This window comes from Ranitomeya imitator, chromosome 1 (assembly GCF_032444005.1).
Source record: "Ranitomeya imitator isolate aRanImi1 chromosome 1, aRanImi1.pri, whole genome shotgun sequence".
Classification (NCBI taxonomy): Eukaryota; Metazoa; Chordata; class Amphibia; order Anura; family Dendrobatidae; genus Ranitomeya; species Ranitomeya imitator.
The window spans coordinates 492,398,292-492,412,897 of NC_091282.1; the positions used below are offsets into that span (position 1 = coordinate 492,398,292).

At 45.6% G+C, this 14,606-nt stretch overlaps 1 protein-coding gene across 2 annotated transcripts in view; it reads right to left on the reverse strand.

Moving 5' to 3' along the window:
- Positions 1-14,606, reverse strand: part of FOCAD (focadhesin) — a 458,830-nt gene that overhangs the window by 267,687 nt on the left and 176,537 nt on the right. The window lies entirely within an intron of this gene.

The following is a 14,606-nucleotide window of genomic DNA, read 5'->3' on the forward strand; positions in this document are numbered from 1 at the left end:
GGCTAGCGTACCCGTATATGGTTCTTGAAAATGATTTGCTCTACCAGGTTGAAAAAAAAGGGGAAGACACAGTGCAACGGTTAGTGGTACCCAAACCTTATCGGCGGAAGGTACTGGATTTGGCCCACGGACATATAATGGAGGGACATCTGGGGGTACAGAAAACCACAGAAAGGATATTGCATTGTTTTGTGTGGCCTGGAATACATTGTGATGTGCGTAACTATTGTGAGTCCTGTCCAGAGTGCCAAATCGCGGCCCCTAAATCTCAGTTCCGTAGCCCTTTGGTACCCCTTCCTATCATCGGGGTCCCTTTTGAGAGAATTGGGATGGATTTGGTTGGGCCCCTTCCCCGATCCGCACGTGGGCACCAATATATCCTCGTCATCGTGGACTATGCCACTCGTTACCCGGAAGCCGTCCCTTTGCGTAACACAGCTACCAAGACGATCGCCAAGGAATTGGTACAAGTGTTTAGTCGGGTGGGAATTCCAAAACAGATACTCACCGACCAGGGGACTCCCTTTATGTCGAGGGTAATGAAGGAGCTCTGCAGGCTCTTACAAATAGACCCGTTGCGTACGTCTGTCTATCACCCTCAAACAGATGGCCTGGTTGAGCGCTTCAACAAAACCTTAAAACAGATGCTCCGGAAGGCGATAGACAAAGATGGGAAGAACTGGGATTACTTGTTACCCTATTTGCTGTTTGCCATTAGGGAAGTTCCCCAGTCTTCCACAGGATTTTCGCCTTTCGAACTGTTGTACGCCCGTCGTCCCCGGGGACTGCTGGACGTCGCAAAAGAAACCTGGGAAGGTCAAGTCACTCCCTTTAAAACGGTGATCGACCATGTAACACAAATGCAGGATCGTATTGCCGCTGTCATGCCCATTGTTAGGGACCATATGTTACAGGCCCAGGGAGCCCAGAGGCAAAGTTATGATAGAGGCGCTAAGGTCCGTACATTTGCACCCGGCGATAGGGTGTTGGTCCTAATCCCTACGGTGGATAGTAAATTCCTGGCGAAATGGCAGGGCCCATTTGAGGTCCGAGAAAGAGTTGGTGAAGTGAACTATAAAGTGTACCAGCCGGGTAAGAGAAAACCGGAACAGATTTATCATGTGAATCTGATAAAATCCTGGAAAGACCGCTCTGCCCTAACGGCGGATCTGCCCCGTCCGGTTTGTTCACCTACTGTACCAGAGGTGCAGGTTGCTGAGACTCTCTCAGAACGACAAAAATCTGAGGTTAAGCAATTTTTGTTACAGAACCGACAGTTTTTCTCCGAAAAACCTGGCCGGACGAAGTTGGTGAAACATGAGATTGTCACAGAGCCTGGCGTCACTGTTCATGTGAAGCCCTACCGGATTCCGGAAGCCCGCCGTGAAGCCGTCTCCCGGGAAGTGATGGCAATGTTGGACTTAGGAGTCATTGAGGAGTCACACAGCGCCTGGTCCAGTCCAATTGTGTTGATACCTAAACCGGATGGCTCCATCCGGTTTTGTAATGACTTTAGGAAACTGAATGCAGTTTCTAAATTTGATGCGTACCCTATGCCCCGGGTCGATGAGTTGATCGACCGGCTTGGTAAAGCCCGATACATTACGACCCTGGATTTAACAAAGGGGTACTGGCAGATTCCTCTGGCCGAGGCGGCCAGAGAGAAGACGGCATTTGCTACACCGGAAGGTCTGTTCCAGTATGTCTATATGCCGTTTGGACTTCACGGAGCTCCCGCAACGTTCCAGAGATTGATGGATCGAGTCTTGAGGCCTCACAGACAGTACGCTTCTGCCTACCTGGATGACATCGTAATTTACAGCATGGACTGGGAAACTCATCTCCAGAAGGTACAAGCCGTGATTGATGACCTGCGAGATGCAGGTTTAACGGCAACCCCCAAGAAATGCCACATCGGGCTTGAAGAAGCCCGATACTTGGGCTACGTGATTGGCCGAGGAGTGGTTAAACCCCAGATCGACAAAATACAGGCAATTCAGGGCTGGCCACAACCAGTGAACAAGAAACAAGTGCAGGCTTTCCTGGGGATTGCCGGCTATTATCGCCGGTTCATACCCAATTTTGCAGCCATGGCTACTCCCTTGACGGATCTTACCAAGGGGAAGGGTTCCGTCATGGTAAAATGGACCTCAGCTGCTGAAGAGGCCTTCCACAGCCTGAAACGGGCTTTGTGCTCTCAGCCCGTACTAGTGACTCCTGATTTCAGCAGCGAGTTTGTGGTACAAACTGATGCCTCTGATACTGGTGTCGGAGCTGTACTTTCCCAGGTGAGGGACGGAGTCGAACACCCGGTCCTCTATCTCAGTCGGAAACTGAATGTACATGAGCAGAGGTATGCCGTGGTTGAAAAAGAGTGCCTAGCCATTAAATGGGCTCTCGACTCCCTCAAGTATTACCTGGCTGGTAGGAAGTTTAGGCTGGTCACAGACCATGCCCCTCTCAAGTGGATGCACCTCCACAAGGACCGTAATAGTCGGGTAACCAGGTGGTTCCTTGCCCTGCAGGCTTACTCTTTTACGGTGGAGCACCGACCTGGGGTGCAGATGGGGAACGCCGATGCCCTATCCCGAGTGCACTGTTTCAAAAGTGTTCTTGCTCGACCGGAGTGGTCTGAGCAAGGGGGGGGGATATGTAAGACTCATGCTGGTGTGGTAGATGGAGGCAGGTATATCTCGCCCAGGTGTTTGTCCTATGTGAATTAGGCCACTCAGTATCTTCAGGGTGCTAATGGGTTAATGATTGCAGGAATAAAAGATGACCAGCTGGGTGGTTCCAGTGTCTGCCTGGGGCACACAGATTGCCTGCCTGTGTGAGACAAACGTGAGTGAAGAGCTCTGCTCAAGATCTGTATGATGTTAGCTGGGTGGGAGAAGCCCCCCCAGTTGTTGAGATAGCAACGTATTTGTTTAGTTAGTGCCGGACAGGCTAGGGTTTATTTTTATGTTTTGTTTTTTGTGTTGCTTTCACGTTAATAAATCTGACCTGAGGTCAGCCTGCTCAGAAACCTGCTGTACGCCTCAGATTCAATGCACAAACCACGTGTCCTTTGACCCCAGCAAAGGCGATCCCAGAGTGTTTTGTCACAACGCATTGCTGTATGAATGACATAGATTAATAGAAACAAGGTTTAATAGATGTGTGTCTATCAATAGAATACTAAAGTGGCCATAAAGTGTCCAGAATTCAGTAATGTGGTCCTGGCTCCCGAATATAGTACCAAGATGCAGCCCATCTGTGATTCTTCTTTGAATGTCTAGCACTGGGTCTAAGGGGTCTGGCAATGGCAGGCATACAGGATATATACAGTAGCCAAGCCGGCTTTCGGATTGAAGTACTGTGGTTGGCATTGGCTGGCATGCATGATTGGCACTGCTGGAAGGCTAGGTTCACATTGCGTTAGGGCAATCCGTTAAGCGGATTGCGCTAACGCAATGTTTATTTTGGGTCCGCGTTCGCCGTCCCCGCTAGCGCAGATCCCCGATCTGCGCTAGCGAGAGACGGACCTCGGACGCACCTCGGACGCTGTAAGCAGCGTCCGAGGTCAGTCACAAAAGAATGGCACATCGCTAGCGCGTGCCGAAAATGGCATGCGCTAGCGATGCTCTACAGGCACAAATCACATTGCTGTCAATGGGTGCGCTAACGGACCCGTTGTACGGCGTTAATTGCAACATTTTCGCCGTGTAACGTAGTCCGTTAGCGTTAACCCATTAACGCAATGTGAACCTAACCTAACAGTAACTGAACACTTGATGATGCTATACAAGTAGTACAATTTAATGGACATGGCAGTGTGGCAGGCACAACAGATAGGCACCCGGCTCCACTGTCAGCAGGGCTGTAAAGGAAGTACAGCTGATATTGCTAAATGGGCCTTTGCAATCTGTAAAAGTGAAAAATAAATTTTTTTAAATAACCATAAAATTTGTTTCTCGTAGTCTTCATTGGAGGACACAGAACCATGGGGATAGACTGCTGCCACCTGGAGGCTGACACTATTATTGCAATTAAATAAAATTGGCTCCTCCTCAGCAGAATATGCATAGGCTGCTATAGAAAGAAAAAGTACAAAGATCTCTCTGATTGGCTCAAAATGTGGAAACTGAAGAGCCTCCAAAACAAGATTCAGGTCCCAAGGGTCCCGAGTATTTATGACTGCTCAGAGATTTAATTTTCATCACGGCAGCTGAATGATTTACAGCTACTAGCCAGGCTAAATACATGTGGGGGTTGCCTGGTTGCTAGGAAATCCTCACATGTACTCAGCCTGGATAGTAGCTGTAAATCATTCAGCTGCTGCAATGAAAATTAAATCTCCGAGCAGTCATAAATACTCGGAGGTCACCCGAGCAACGAGTACACTCGCTCATCACTAATAAACACTTGTTTTGTGTCATTTACATTAATAAGATAATAAATAGTGCTAAGAAAGTTTCAAATGCAAGTTTCATCTCTGAAGATGTTGAGCGGATATTGAAATTGCAAAAAGTCTATACGCAGCGCCAGTGTTGTCTGTTTCACATGGTTTAGACACAAAACGTTGTGGTAGTGAGCTACAGCCTCTCTTACGGATAAAAAAGAAGGCCCCTGCAACACTGTAAAAAATTGTTATTCTAAAAAATAAGGTTTTTGGCTACAGTGAGACTATGGTAAAGTGAGCAATGAACCTCTTACCACCCTATACAACCATAAATGTTCCCATGAACGCCTTCATCACCTTAGATAGATCATCGGTGTGTTATCTGGAATCTATTCATTTATTCTTAAACCGTGATAATATGTTGTTTAATCTATGAAGAATGTATATTAACATCCAATATTATATGTGCTACCTATGATAGAATTATCTGGACCACGGCTGTGATGCTGGTTATCAGATGTCCAACCTTCTGCTCCTTCGTAAATGGCTGATGTAGTCAATACAAACTCACAGAAGTATGATCACAACACAAATTTTTTCACACCCATTATGTCTAGACATATTTCAGAATTTTATTCCAAAACCAGAGATGGCCCTTTTTTTACCAACTGATTCCAGCTTCTGCATGTATGCATGGTGGTATTATGCAGGAAGCTGCTCCAAATTGTGTAACCACTGATGGAAGTATTATTTGTCAAATGAATTGCAGTATTATATAGACAATATGTGACAACATAATTTATAGGAAAGTGACTTCAGTACTGAATGGTCAGGGGTGTCAAACTGCATTCCTGGAGGGTCGCAAACAGGTCATGTTTTCAGGATTTCCTTGTATTGCACAGGTGATAATTTAATCACCTGCACAGAATGATTCCAGCACCTTGTGTAATGCAAACGAAATCTTGAAAACACGCATGGTCTGAGGCCCTCGAGGAATGCAGTTTCACACCCCTGCTGAATGGTAGTTTTATGTGGACTACATTTGGCTGGTGGCATGTGGGATGTGTATGGGTGTGTTCAACAATACACAATCAAGTGCTTATGTGGCTTCACCTCCTGCTCAGGAATCCTAAGGGTATGTTCACAGTTGGTGGCTTTGCTGCGTTTTTTCTGCAAAGTGATAAGTTAGAATGGAAGAGACAGAATATACAGCTCTGGCAAAAATTAAGAGACCACCACATAAAAACCCTGTCATGGGCAGCCCAACCTCCAGACCTGAACTCCATTGAATACCTCTGGAATGTAATCAAGAGGATGATGGATAGTCACAAGCCATCAAACAAAGAAGAACTGCTTACATTTTTGCGCCAGAAGCAGTGTGAAAGACTGGTGGAAAGCATGCCAAGACGCATGAAAGCTGGGATTAAAAATCATGGGTATTCCACAAAATATTGAGTTAAGATATTAGTATTGTTGTTTCTAAATGATAATGAACTTATTTTCTTTGCATTATTTGTGGTCGAAAAGCACTGGGTGGGGGGGGGGGGGTAATTTTGACCATTTTTCTTTGTCAAAAAACAAAAAACAAAATGTATTGCTTGGAAATTCAGAGACATGTCAGAAGTTTATAGAATAGAAGAACAAATTACATTTTATTCAAAAATATACCTATAAAGAGAAGAATCAGACAAACTGAACATTTTGTAGTGGTCTCTCAGTTTTTGCCAGAGCTGTACATACATATGGGTCAGTGACAATATATATATATATATATATATATATATATATATATATATATATATATATATATATATATATATATATATATACACACACACACACACACACACACACACACACACACACACACACACACACACACACACACACATCGGTAATTAATCTGCCGTGAACTGTAAAATCACTGCAGGAGCCAACAGCATAGAAGAGATGGATTACATACTGCAAATACATATAGAATAGGTAGATGTGTAGATGGCACTGATATATACAATTAGTACAGTGTGTTTGCAGCTTACTGTACTTGGATTTAATAATTGAAAGATTTTTCTGAAAAAAAATGGCGTGTGCACATAATTTTCAGAACTAGTAGAGGGAAAGCCGACGGCTGGGGGCCAATGTTTATATCCTGGGAAGGGGTAATACCTGTTGTGAATTCTGCTTCTGGGCTCCCTCCGGTGGCTGTAGGTGGTAATGCAGTTGTCCTTGGCCTGCAGTTCTGGACAGATGTATCTGCTGATTGCAAATCTGACTGGGGTATTTAGGTTTGCAGGACTCATTAGTCCTTGCCAGTTGTCAATGTTTCTTGTAAAGTGTTGGCTCACTTTCTGGCTTCTCCTGCTTAGCTGCCAATTCAGCAAAAGGTAAGTGTCTGTTTCTTTTTCTGTGGCACACATGCAGTGTGCTTATATTCTGTGCTATTCATTTGTTTTTCTCTTGTCCAGCTTAGACTGTGTCACTGTTTTCTCAATCTTGTTGGATTCTCTGGAGTTGCAGATATACGCTCCACATCTTTAGTTAGATGGAGGAGTTTTTGTATTTTCTGCTGTGGATTTTTTTGGAAGGATTTTTAATACTGACCGCTTAGTATCCTGTCCTAATCTTTCCTATTTAGCTAGTGTGGCCTCATTTGCTAAATCCTGTTGGGGACACACAGGGTTAATAACAGCAGTAACGGAGCGCGTTACACCGCGGGCGGTTACCGCTGCCATTAACCCTGTGTGAGCGGTGAGTGGAGGGGATTACGGAGCGGGCAACGGGCAGTGAGTGCAGGGGAGTAGGGGAGGGACTAATCAAACTGTGGCCATCGCTGATTGGTCGCGGCAGTCATGAGAGGCAGCTGCCGAGACCAATCAGCGAACGAATAACCGTGACAGAAGGACAGACAGACAGAAGTACCCCTTAGACAATTATGTATATAGATATATACGTGTGTGTGTGGGTGTGTTTGTGTGTGTGTGTGTATATATATGTATGTGTATATATATTTATGTTGGACAAAATAACGGAAACACATGGAAACATCAACAAAAGTTAGTTTAATATGGTGCAGGTCCACCTGTTGCGGCGATTACAGCCTCAATTCTCCGAGATATGGATTCATACAAGGTGTGAATTGTTTCCAAAGGAATTTTAGCCCATTCTCCAATTAAAACACCCTCCAGTTCTTTGAGCGACAATGGCGGCAAAAATCGACGTCTAACTTGAATCTCTAAAATCGACCATAAATGCTCAATAATGTTGAGGTCTGGGGATTGTGGGGGCCAGATGAGATGCTCAACTTCATTAGAATGTCCTTGGGGCCATGCTTTAACGATTCTAGCTGTATGAATTGGTGCATTATCATCCTGAAAGATGGTGTTCCCCTCCAAGAACAGTGCTTGAAAAAAAATGGATGCACTTGGTCGCCCAAAATGCCTAAATAATCTCGGCTGTTAATTCTTCCATGAAGGGGTATCATTGGCCCAGCAGATCTCCACGAAATAGCACCCCAGATCATCACAGAACCTCCGCCATGTTTTACGGTTGGGAGAAGGCAGTCTGCATGGAATTCTTCTTTCGGCTGTCTCCAAACGTACACTCGGCCGGAGGTCGGAAATAGATTAAACGATGATTCGTCTGAGAAGATCACGTTTCCACTGCTTGAGGGACCAATTCTGGAGGTTTGCACACCACTCTAAACGCTTGGAAACATTTGTCATTGAGAGCAGCGGTTTTCTAATTGCAGCTCTTCCGTGGAATCCAGATTTGTGGAGCTCCCGAAGAACAGTTTTCGTGGAAACTGGTTTCTGTAGGTGTTCATTGAGCTCAGCAGTGATTTTCGGAGCCGTGGTCTTGCGATCCTCCCTCACAATTCTATTTAGAGTTCGACGGTCTCTCTCAGTCGACTTCGACTTTCGGCCGGACCTGTGCTTTGCTGCGGACATTTTTCCTTCTCTTTCAAATGCAGTCATTAGTTTGGAAACAGTACCTCTTGACATGCCAAGCATTCGGGAACTTTCTGTTACACTAGCGCCAGCCATACGAGCACCAACAATTTGGCCTCTTTGAAAATCCGAGAGGTCTGGCATTGGTATCAGGTTCTCATCAAGGTTCTTACAATTATGCAAAAAAAACAGTTAATTTACATACACATATCACATAACACAAATAATCAACTACAAAATTTTACCATATGTCACGGTTTACATGTTTAGAACATGTTCGAAGATTATGATGCCAAAACGTTAGGTGTTTCCATTATTTTGTCCAACCCCCGTACATATACATACAGTACAGACCAAAAGTTTGGACAGACCTTCTCATTTAAAGATTTTTCTGTATTTTCATGACTATGAAAATTGTACATTCACACTGAAGGCATCAAAACTATGAATTAACACATGTGGAATTGTATACTTAACAAAAAAAAGTGTGAAAAAACTGAAAATATGTCTTATATTCTAGATTCTTCAAAGTAGCCACCTTTTGCTTTGATGACTGCTTTGCACACTCTTGGCATTCTCTTAATGAGCTTCAAGAGGTAGTCACCGGAAATCGTTTTCACTTCACAGGTGTGCCCTGTCAGGTTTAATACCGTATATACTCGAGTATATGCCGACCCGAGTATAAGCCGACCCCCCTAATTTTGCCACAAAAAAACTGGGAAACTTAATGACTCGAGTATAAGCCTAGGGTGGGAAATGCAGCAGCTACCGGTAAATGTCAAAAGTAAAAATAGATACCAATAAAAGTAACATTAATTGAGACATCAGTAGGTTAAGTGTTTTTGAATATCCATATTGAATCAGGAGCCCCATATAATGCTCCATAAAGTTTATGATGGCCCCATAAGATGCTCCATATTAAAACATGCCCCATAAATTCCTGCATAAAGGTTAATAATGGCCCCATAAGATGCTCCATAGACACATTTGCCCAATATAATGCTGCACAAATGTTGATTATGGCACCATAAAATGCTCCATAAAAGATATTTGCCCCATATAGTGCTGCACAAACATGGATTATAGCCCCATTAGATGCTCCATACAGACACTTGCCCCATAAACCGTAATGCTCCACAAACATTAATTATGGCCCCATAAGATGCTCCATAAAGATATTTGCCCCATATAGTGCCGCACAAACTCTGATTATGGCCCCATAAGATGCTCCATACAGACACTTGCCCCATATACGGTAATGCTCCACAAATGCTCCATAAAGATATTTAACCCATATAGTGCTGCACAAACGTTGATTATGGCCCCATACAGACACTTGCCCCATATAATGCTGCACAAATGTTATGGCCCCATAAGATGCTCCATACAGACACTTGCCCCATTTGCTGTTGCTGCGATAAAAAAAAAAAAAATCACATACTCACCTCTCAGTCGCTCAGGCCTCTGGCACTTTCAATATTCACCTGACTTTGTTCTGGCACCGCTCCATCTTCAGCGTCTTCTGCACTGACGTTCAGGCAGAGGGCACGCACTAACCACGTCACCGCGCCCTCTGACCTGAGCATCACTGCAGAAGACGCTGAAGACAGAGCGGCGCCCGGAACGAGGAGCAGGTGAATATCGCGCAGCGCTCTCCTCCCCGTTATACTCACCTGAACCTGGCTCGGTGCAGTCCCTGTCTCCCCGGCACTGCAGCTTCTTCCTGTACTGAGCAGTCACTGTTCCCGATCAATGAATATGCGGCTCCACCCCTACAGTACAGGAAGAAGCTGGGGAACCGGGGAGCCAGGGACATGCAAGGACCGCGCCAGGAGTCGGTGAGTATAATTAGACAGCCCCGCCCCCCTCCCGACCCCTGGGTATGACTCGAGTATAAGCCGAGACGGGGACTTTAAGCCCAAAAAAAGGGCTGAAAATCTCGGCTTATACTCGAGTATACACGGTAAGTGGGATTTCTTGCCTTATAAATGGGGTTGGGACCATCAGTTGTGTTGAGCAGAAGTCTGGTGGATACACAGCTGATAGACTGTTACACCTGGTCTGTTTCCTGTACCTCCAAGAGGTGTCCGTCGGGACTCTCGATCTGTGCCGGCTCCATGTTGTCTGAATGCTGTCTCTGCCCCTCCTTCCTCTCCTGCTTCCTGGCATGCGGCCTGCAGGTTCCCAGGTAGGGTTCTTAGGTCGCACGCGCACTCGATCCCGGTCTCTTAAAGAGACAGTGTGCATTTTCCAACCAATTTAACCAATTTTAACCAATAGCGTGTGGCTGGCTACTATTTCTAGCTCCTCCACCGAAGGGAGGGCGCCGGAGCAACAAGTATCTAGTGTTGCTAACTTCCGGTTCCAGTTAACATGCCTTTCTGTTTCTGAAGTATCTGCCATGTACTCCGCTTACACTGTCTGTCTCCACACAGCCTCTACAATCTGTTACCTGGTTTATCTGGACTGCATCTGCACTGTCTACACTGGACTTGTCTAGTCCCGCCAGTCTGCCAGCCTCTCTTCCGGACTTCGCCAGTATTCCCGGTACCAGCTACTATTCAAGCACCCGGTATCTTCCGGTCAGTTCTGCAGCATTCGCTTACCCTACTGGTCCGTCTGCTCCGTTGGGACAGCCGCCACGAGTACGGGGTCTAACTGGAGGTAGCACCCATGTCCTCTAGACATTCCACTCTGTCCCTATTTGAGGGGACTTAATATGGGTGTCTGGGGCTCACGCAGTAATGCCCACTTCGGAGCCCCCGGACCGTGTTCTAGTGGTTCCACATCTAACCTCAATAAATACAAATATTAACTTCTACATCTGTGCCTCCGTTTCCATTCGTTACATAGTCCTACGGAATAGCGTGTTAGAATTTGTATTATCGCAAGAAAAAAAGCAGCTAAGTAAAGTAAAACGAGAAGCCTTCATTACTTTAAGAAATTAAGGTAAATCAGTCCGAAAAATTGGGAAAGCTTTGAAAGTGTCCCCAAGTGCAGTTGCAAAAACTATCAAGCGCTACAAAGAAACTGTCTCACTTGAGGACCGCCCCAGGAAAGGAAGACCAAGAGAGTCACCTCTGCTTCTGAGGATAAGTTTATCCGAGTCACCAGCCTCAGAAACCGCAGGTTAACAGCAGCTCAGATTAGAGACCAGGTCAATGCCACACAGAGTTCTAGCAGCAGACACATCTCTATAACAACTGTTAAGAGGAGACTTTGTGCAGCAGGCTTTCATGGTAAAATAGCTACTAGGAAACCACTGCTAAGGACAGGCAACAAGCAGAAGAGACTTGTTTGGGCTAAAGAACACAAGGAATGGACATTAGACCAGTGGAAATCTGTGCTTTCGTCTGACGCGTCTAAATTTGAGATCTTTGGTTCCAACCACCGTGTCTTTGTGCGACGCAGAAAAGGTGAACGAATGGACTCTACATGCCTGGTTCCCACCGTGAAGCATGGAGGAGGAGGTGTGATGGTGAGGGGGTGCTTTGCTGGTGACACTGTTGGGGATTTATTCAAAATTGAAGGCATACTGAACCAGCATGGCTGCCACGGCATGCTATTCCATCCAGTTTGCGTTTAGTTGGACCATCATTTATTTTTCAAACAGGACAATGACCCCAAAGACACCTCCAGGCTGTGTAAGGGCTATCTGACCAAGAAGGAGAGTGATGGGGTGCTACGCCAGATGACCTGGCCTTCACAGTCACCAAACATGAACCCAATCGAGATGGTTTGGGTTGAGCTGGACCGGAGAGTGAAGGCAACAGGGCCAACAAGTGCTAAGCATCTCTGGGAACTCCTTCAAGATTGTTGGAAGACCATTTCCGGTGACTACCTCTTGAAGCTCATGAAGAGAATGCCAAGAGTGTGCAAAGCAGTCATCAAAGCAAAAGGTGGCTACTTTGAAGAACCTAGAATATAAGACATATTTTCAGTTGTTTCACACTTTTTTGTTAAGTATACAATTCCACATGTGTTAATTCATAGTTTTGATGCCTTCTGTGTGAATGTACAGTTTTCATAGTCCTGAAAATACAGAAAAATCTTTAAATGAGGTGTGTCCAAACATTTGGTCTGTACACACATGTGTATGTATGTATATATATATATATATATATATATATATATATATATATATATATATATTTATTTTCCTCAAAATAAAGGGAACACTTAGGCTGCGTGTCCACGTTCAGGATGGCCGCGGTATCGCCGGAGCGGCTTAGCCGCTCTGCGGTAAGCCCCGCCCCCTTTCTGGGACGCGATGATGCCGGATGTGTTCATAGCACACATCCGGGATCATCGCTCCCCACCACAGGACCCTGTGCTATATCTTGCGGCGACGCAGCGTCGCCGCAAGATATACGGACATGCTGCGATCTGAAAAGACGCGCAGCATGTCCGGAGTCGCAGGGCCACCGCGTGCGTGTTACCACGCATAGTGGAGACGGGATTTCATTCAATCCCCTATGCTGTAACATCTGGACCCTGCGTGTCTGACGCTGTGGCTCTATGCAGCGTCAGACACGCAGCGTTTCCTGCACGTGGAAACATACCCTTAAACAACAGAATATAACTCCAAGTAAATCAAACTTCTGTGAAAGAGATCAAACCGTCCACTTACGACTTACGAAGCAACATTGTTTGACAATCAATTTCACATGCTGTTGTGCAAATGGAATAGACAACAGATGGAAATTATTGGCAATTATCAAGACACACTCAATAAAGGAGTGGTTCTTCAGGTGGGGACCACAGAACACATCTCAGAACCAATGCTTTCTAGCTGATGTTTTTGATCACTTTTGAATGTTGGATGTTGAATGAATGTTGAGTGTGAAAACTCGTGGTAGCATGAGACTGACTCTACAACCCACACAAGTGGCTCAGGTAGTGCAGCTCATCCAGGATGGCACATCAATGCGAGCTGTGGCAAGAAGGTTTGCCATGTCTGTCAGCATAGTGTTCAGAGGCTGGAGGCGCTACCATGAGAAAGGCCAGTACACCAGGAGACGTGGAGGGGGCCGTAGGAGTGCAACCACCCAGCAGCAGGATCGCTACCTCAGCCTTTGTGCAAGGAGGAACAGGAGGAGCACTGCCAGAGCCCTGCAAAATGACCTACAGCAGGCCACAAATGTGCATGTGTCTGAACAAACAGTTAGAAAACGACTCCATGAGGATGGTCTGAGTGCCAAACGTCCACAGATGGGGGTCGTGCTCACAGCCCAACACCGTGCAGGATGCTTGACAGTTGCCACAGAACACCAGGATTGGCAAATTCGCCACTTGTGCCCTGTGCGCTTCACAGATGAAAGTAGGTTCACACTGAGCACATGTGACAGACGTGACAGAGTCTGGAGACACTGTGGAGAGCGATCTGCTGCCTGCAACATACTTCAGCATGACCGGTTTGGCAGAGGGTCAGTAATGGTGTGGGTGGCATTTCTTTGGAGGGCCACACAGCCCTCCATGTGATCTTCAGAGGTAGCCTGACTGCCATTAGGTACCGAGATGAGATCTTCAGACTCCTTGTGAGACCATATGCGGATGTTCCAGGGTTCTTACTAATGCAGGACAGTGCCAGACCTCATATGGCTGGAGTGTGTCAGCAGTCCCTGCAAGATGAAGGCACTGAAGCTATGGACTGGCCAGCCCACTCCCCAGACCTGAATCCGATTGAACACATCTGGGACATCATGTCTCGCACCATACACCAATGTCACGTTGCACCACAGACTGTCCAAGAGTTGGCGGATGCTTTAGTCCAGGTCTGGGAGGAGAGCCTTCAGGAGACCATCTGCCGCCTCATCAGGAGCATGCCCAGGCATTGTAGATACAGGCACATGGAGGCCACACACACTACTGAGCATCATTTCCTTGTCTTGAGGCATTTCCACTCAAGTTGGATCAGCCTGTAACTTCATTTTCTACTTTGATTATGAGCATCATTTTAACTCCAGACCTCCGTGGAATATTAGTTGTGATTTACGTTGATCATTTTTAGGTTTTATTGTTCTCAACACATTCCACTATGTAATGAATAAAGATTTAGAACTGGAATATTTCATTCAGTGATATCTAGGATGTGGGATTTTAGTGTTCCCTTTATTTTTTTAAGCAGTGTATATTTTTTTAACAGTTTAAAGTGGTTCTTTAATGGTTTTAATCTCTTTATATTAAATGATTTTGAACTCTGTATTGGTAGTTGGTTGTAATCACAGCAATATAACCTTTGTAACCAATCCTATGGACAAGTAGATGGTTTATTTTGG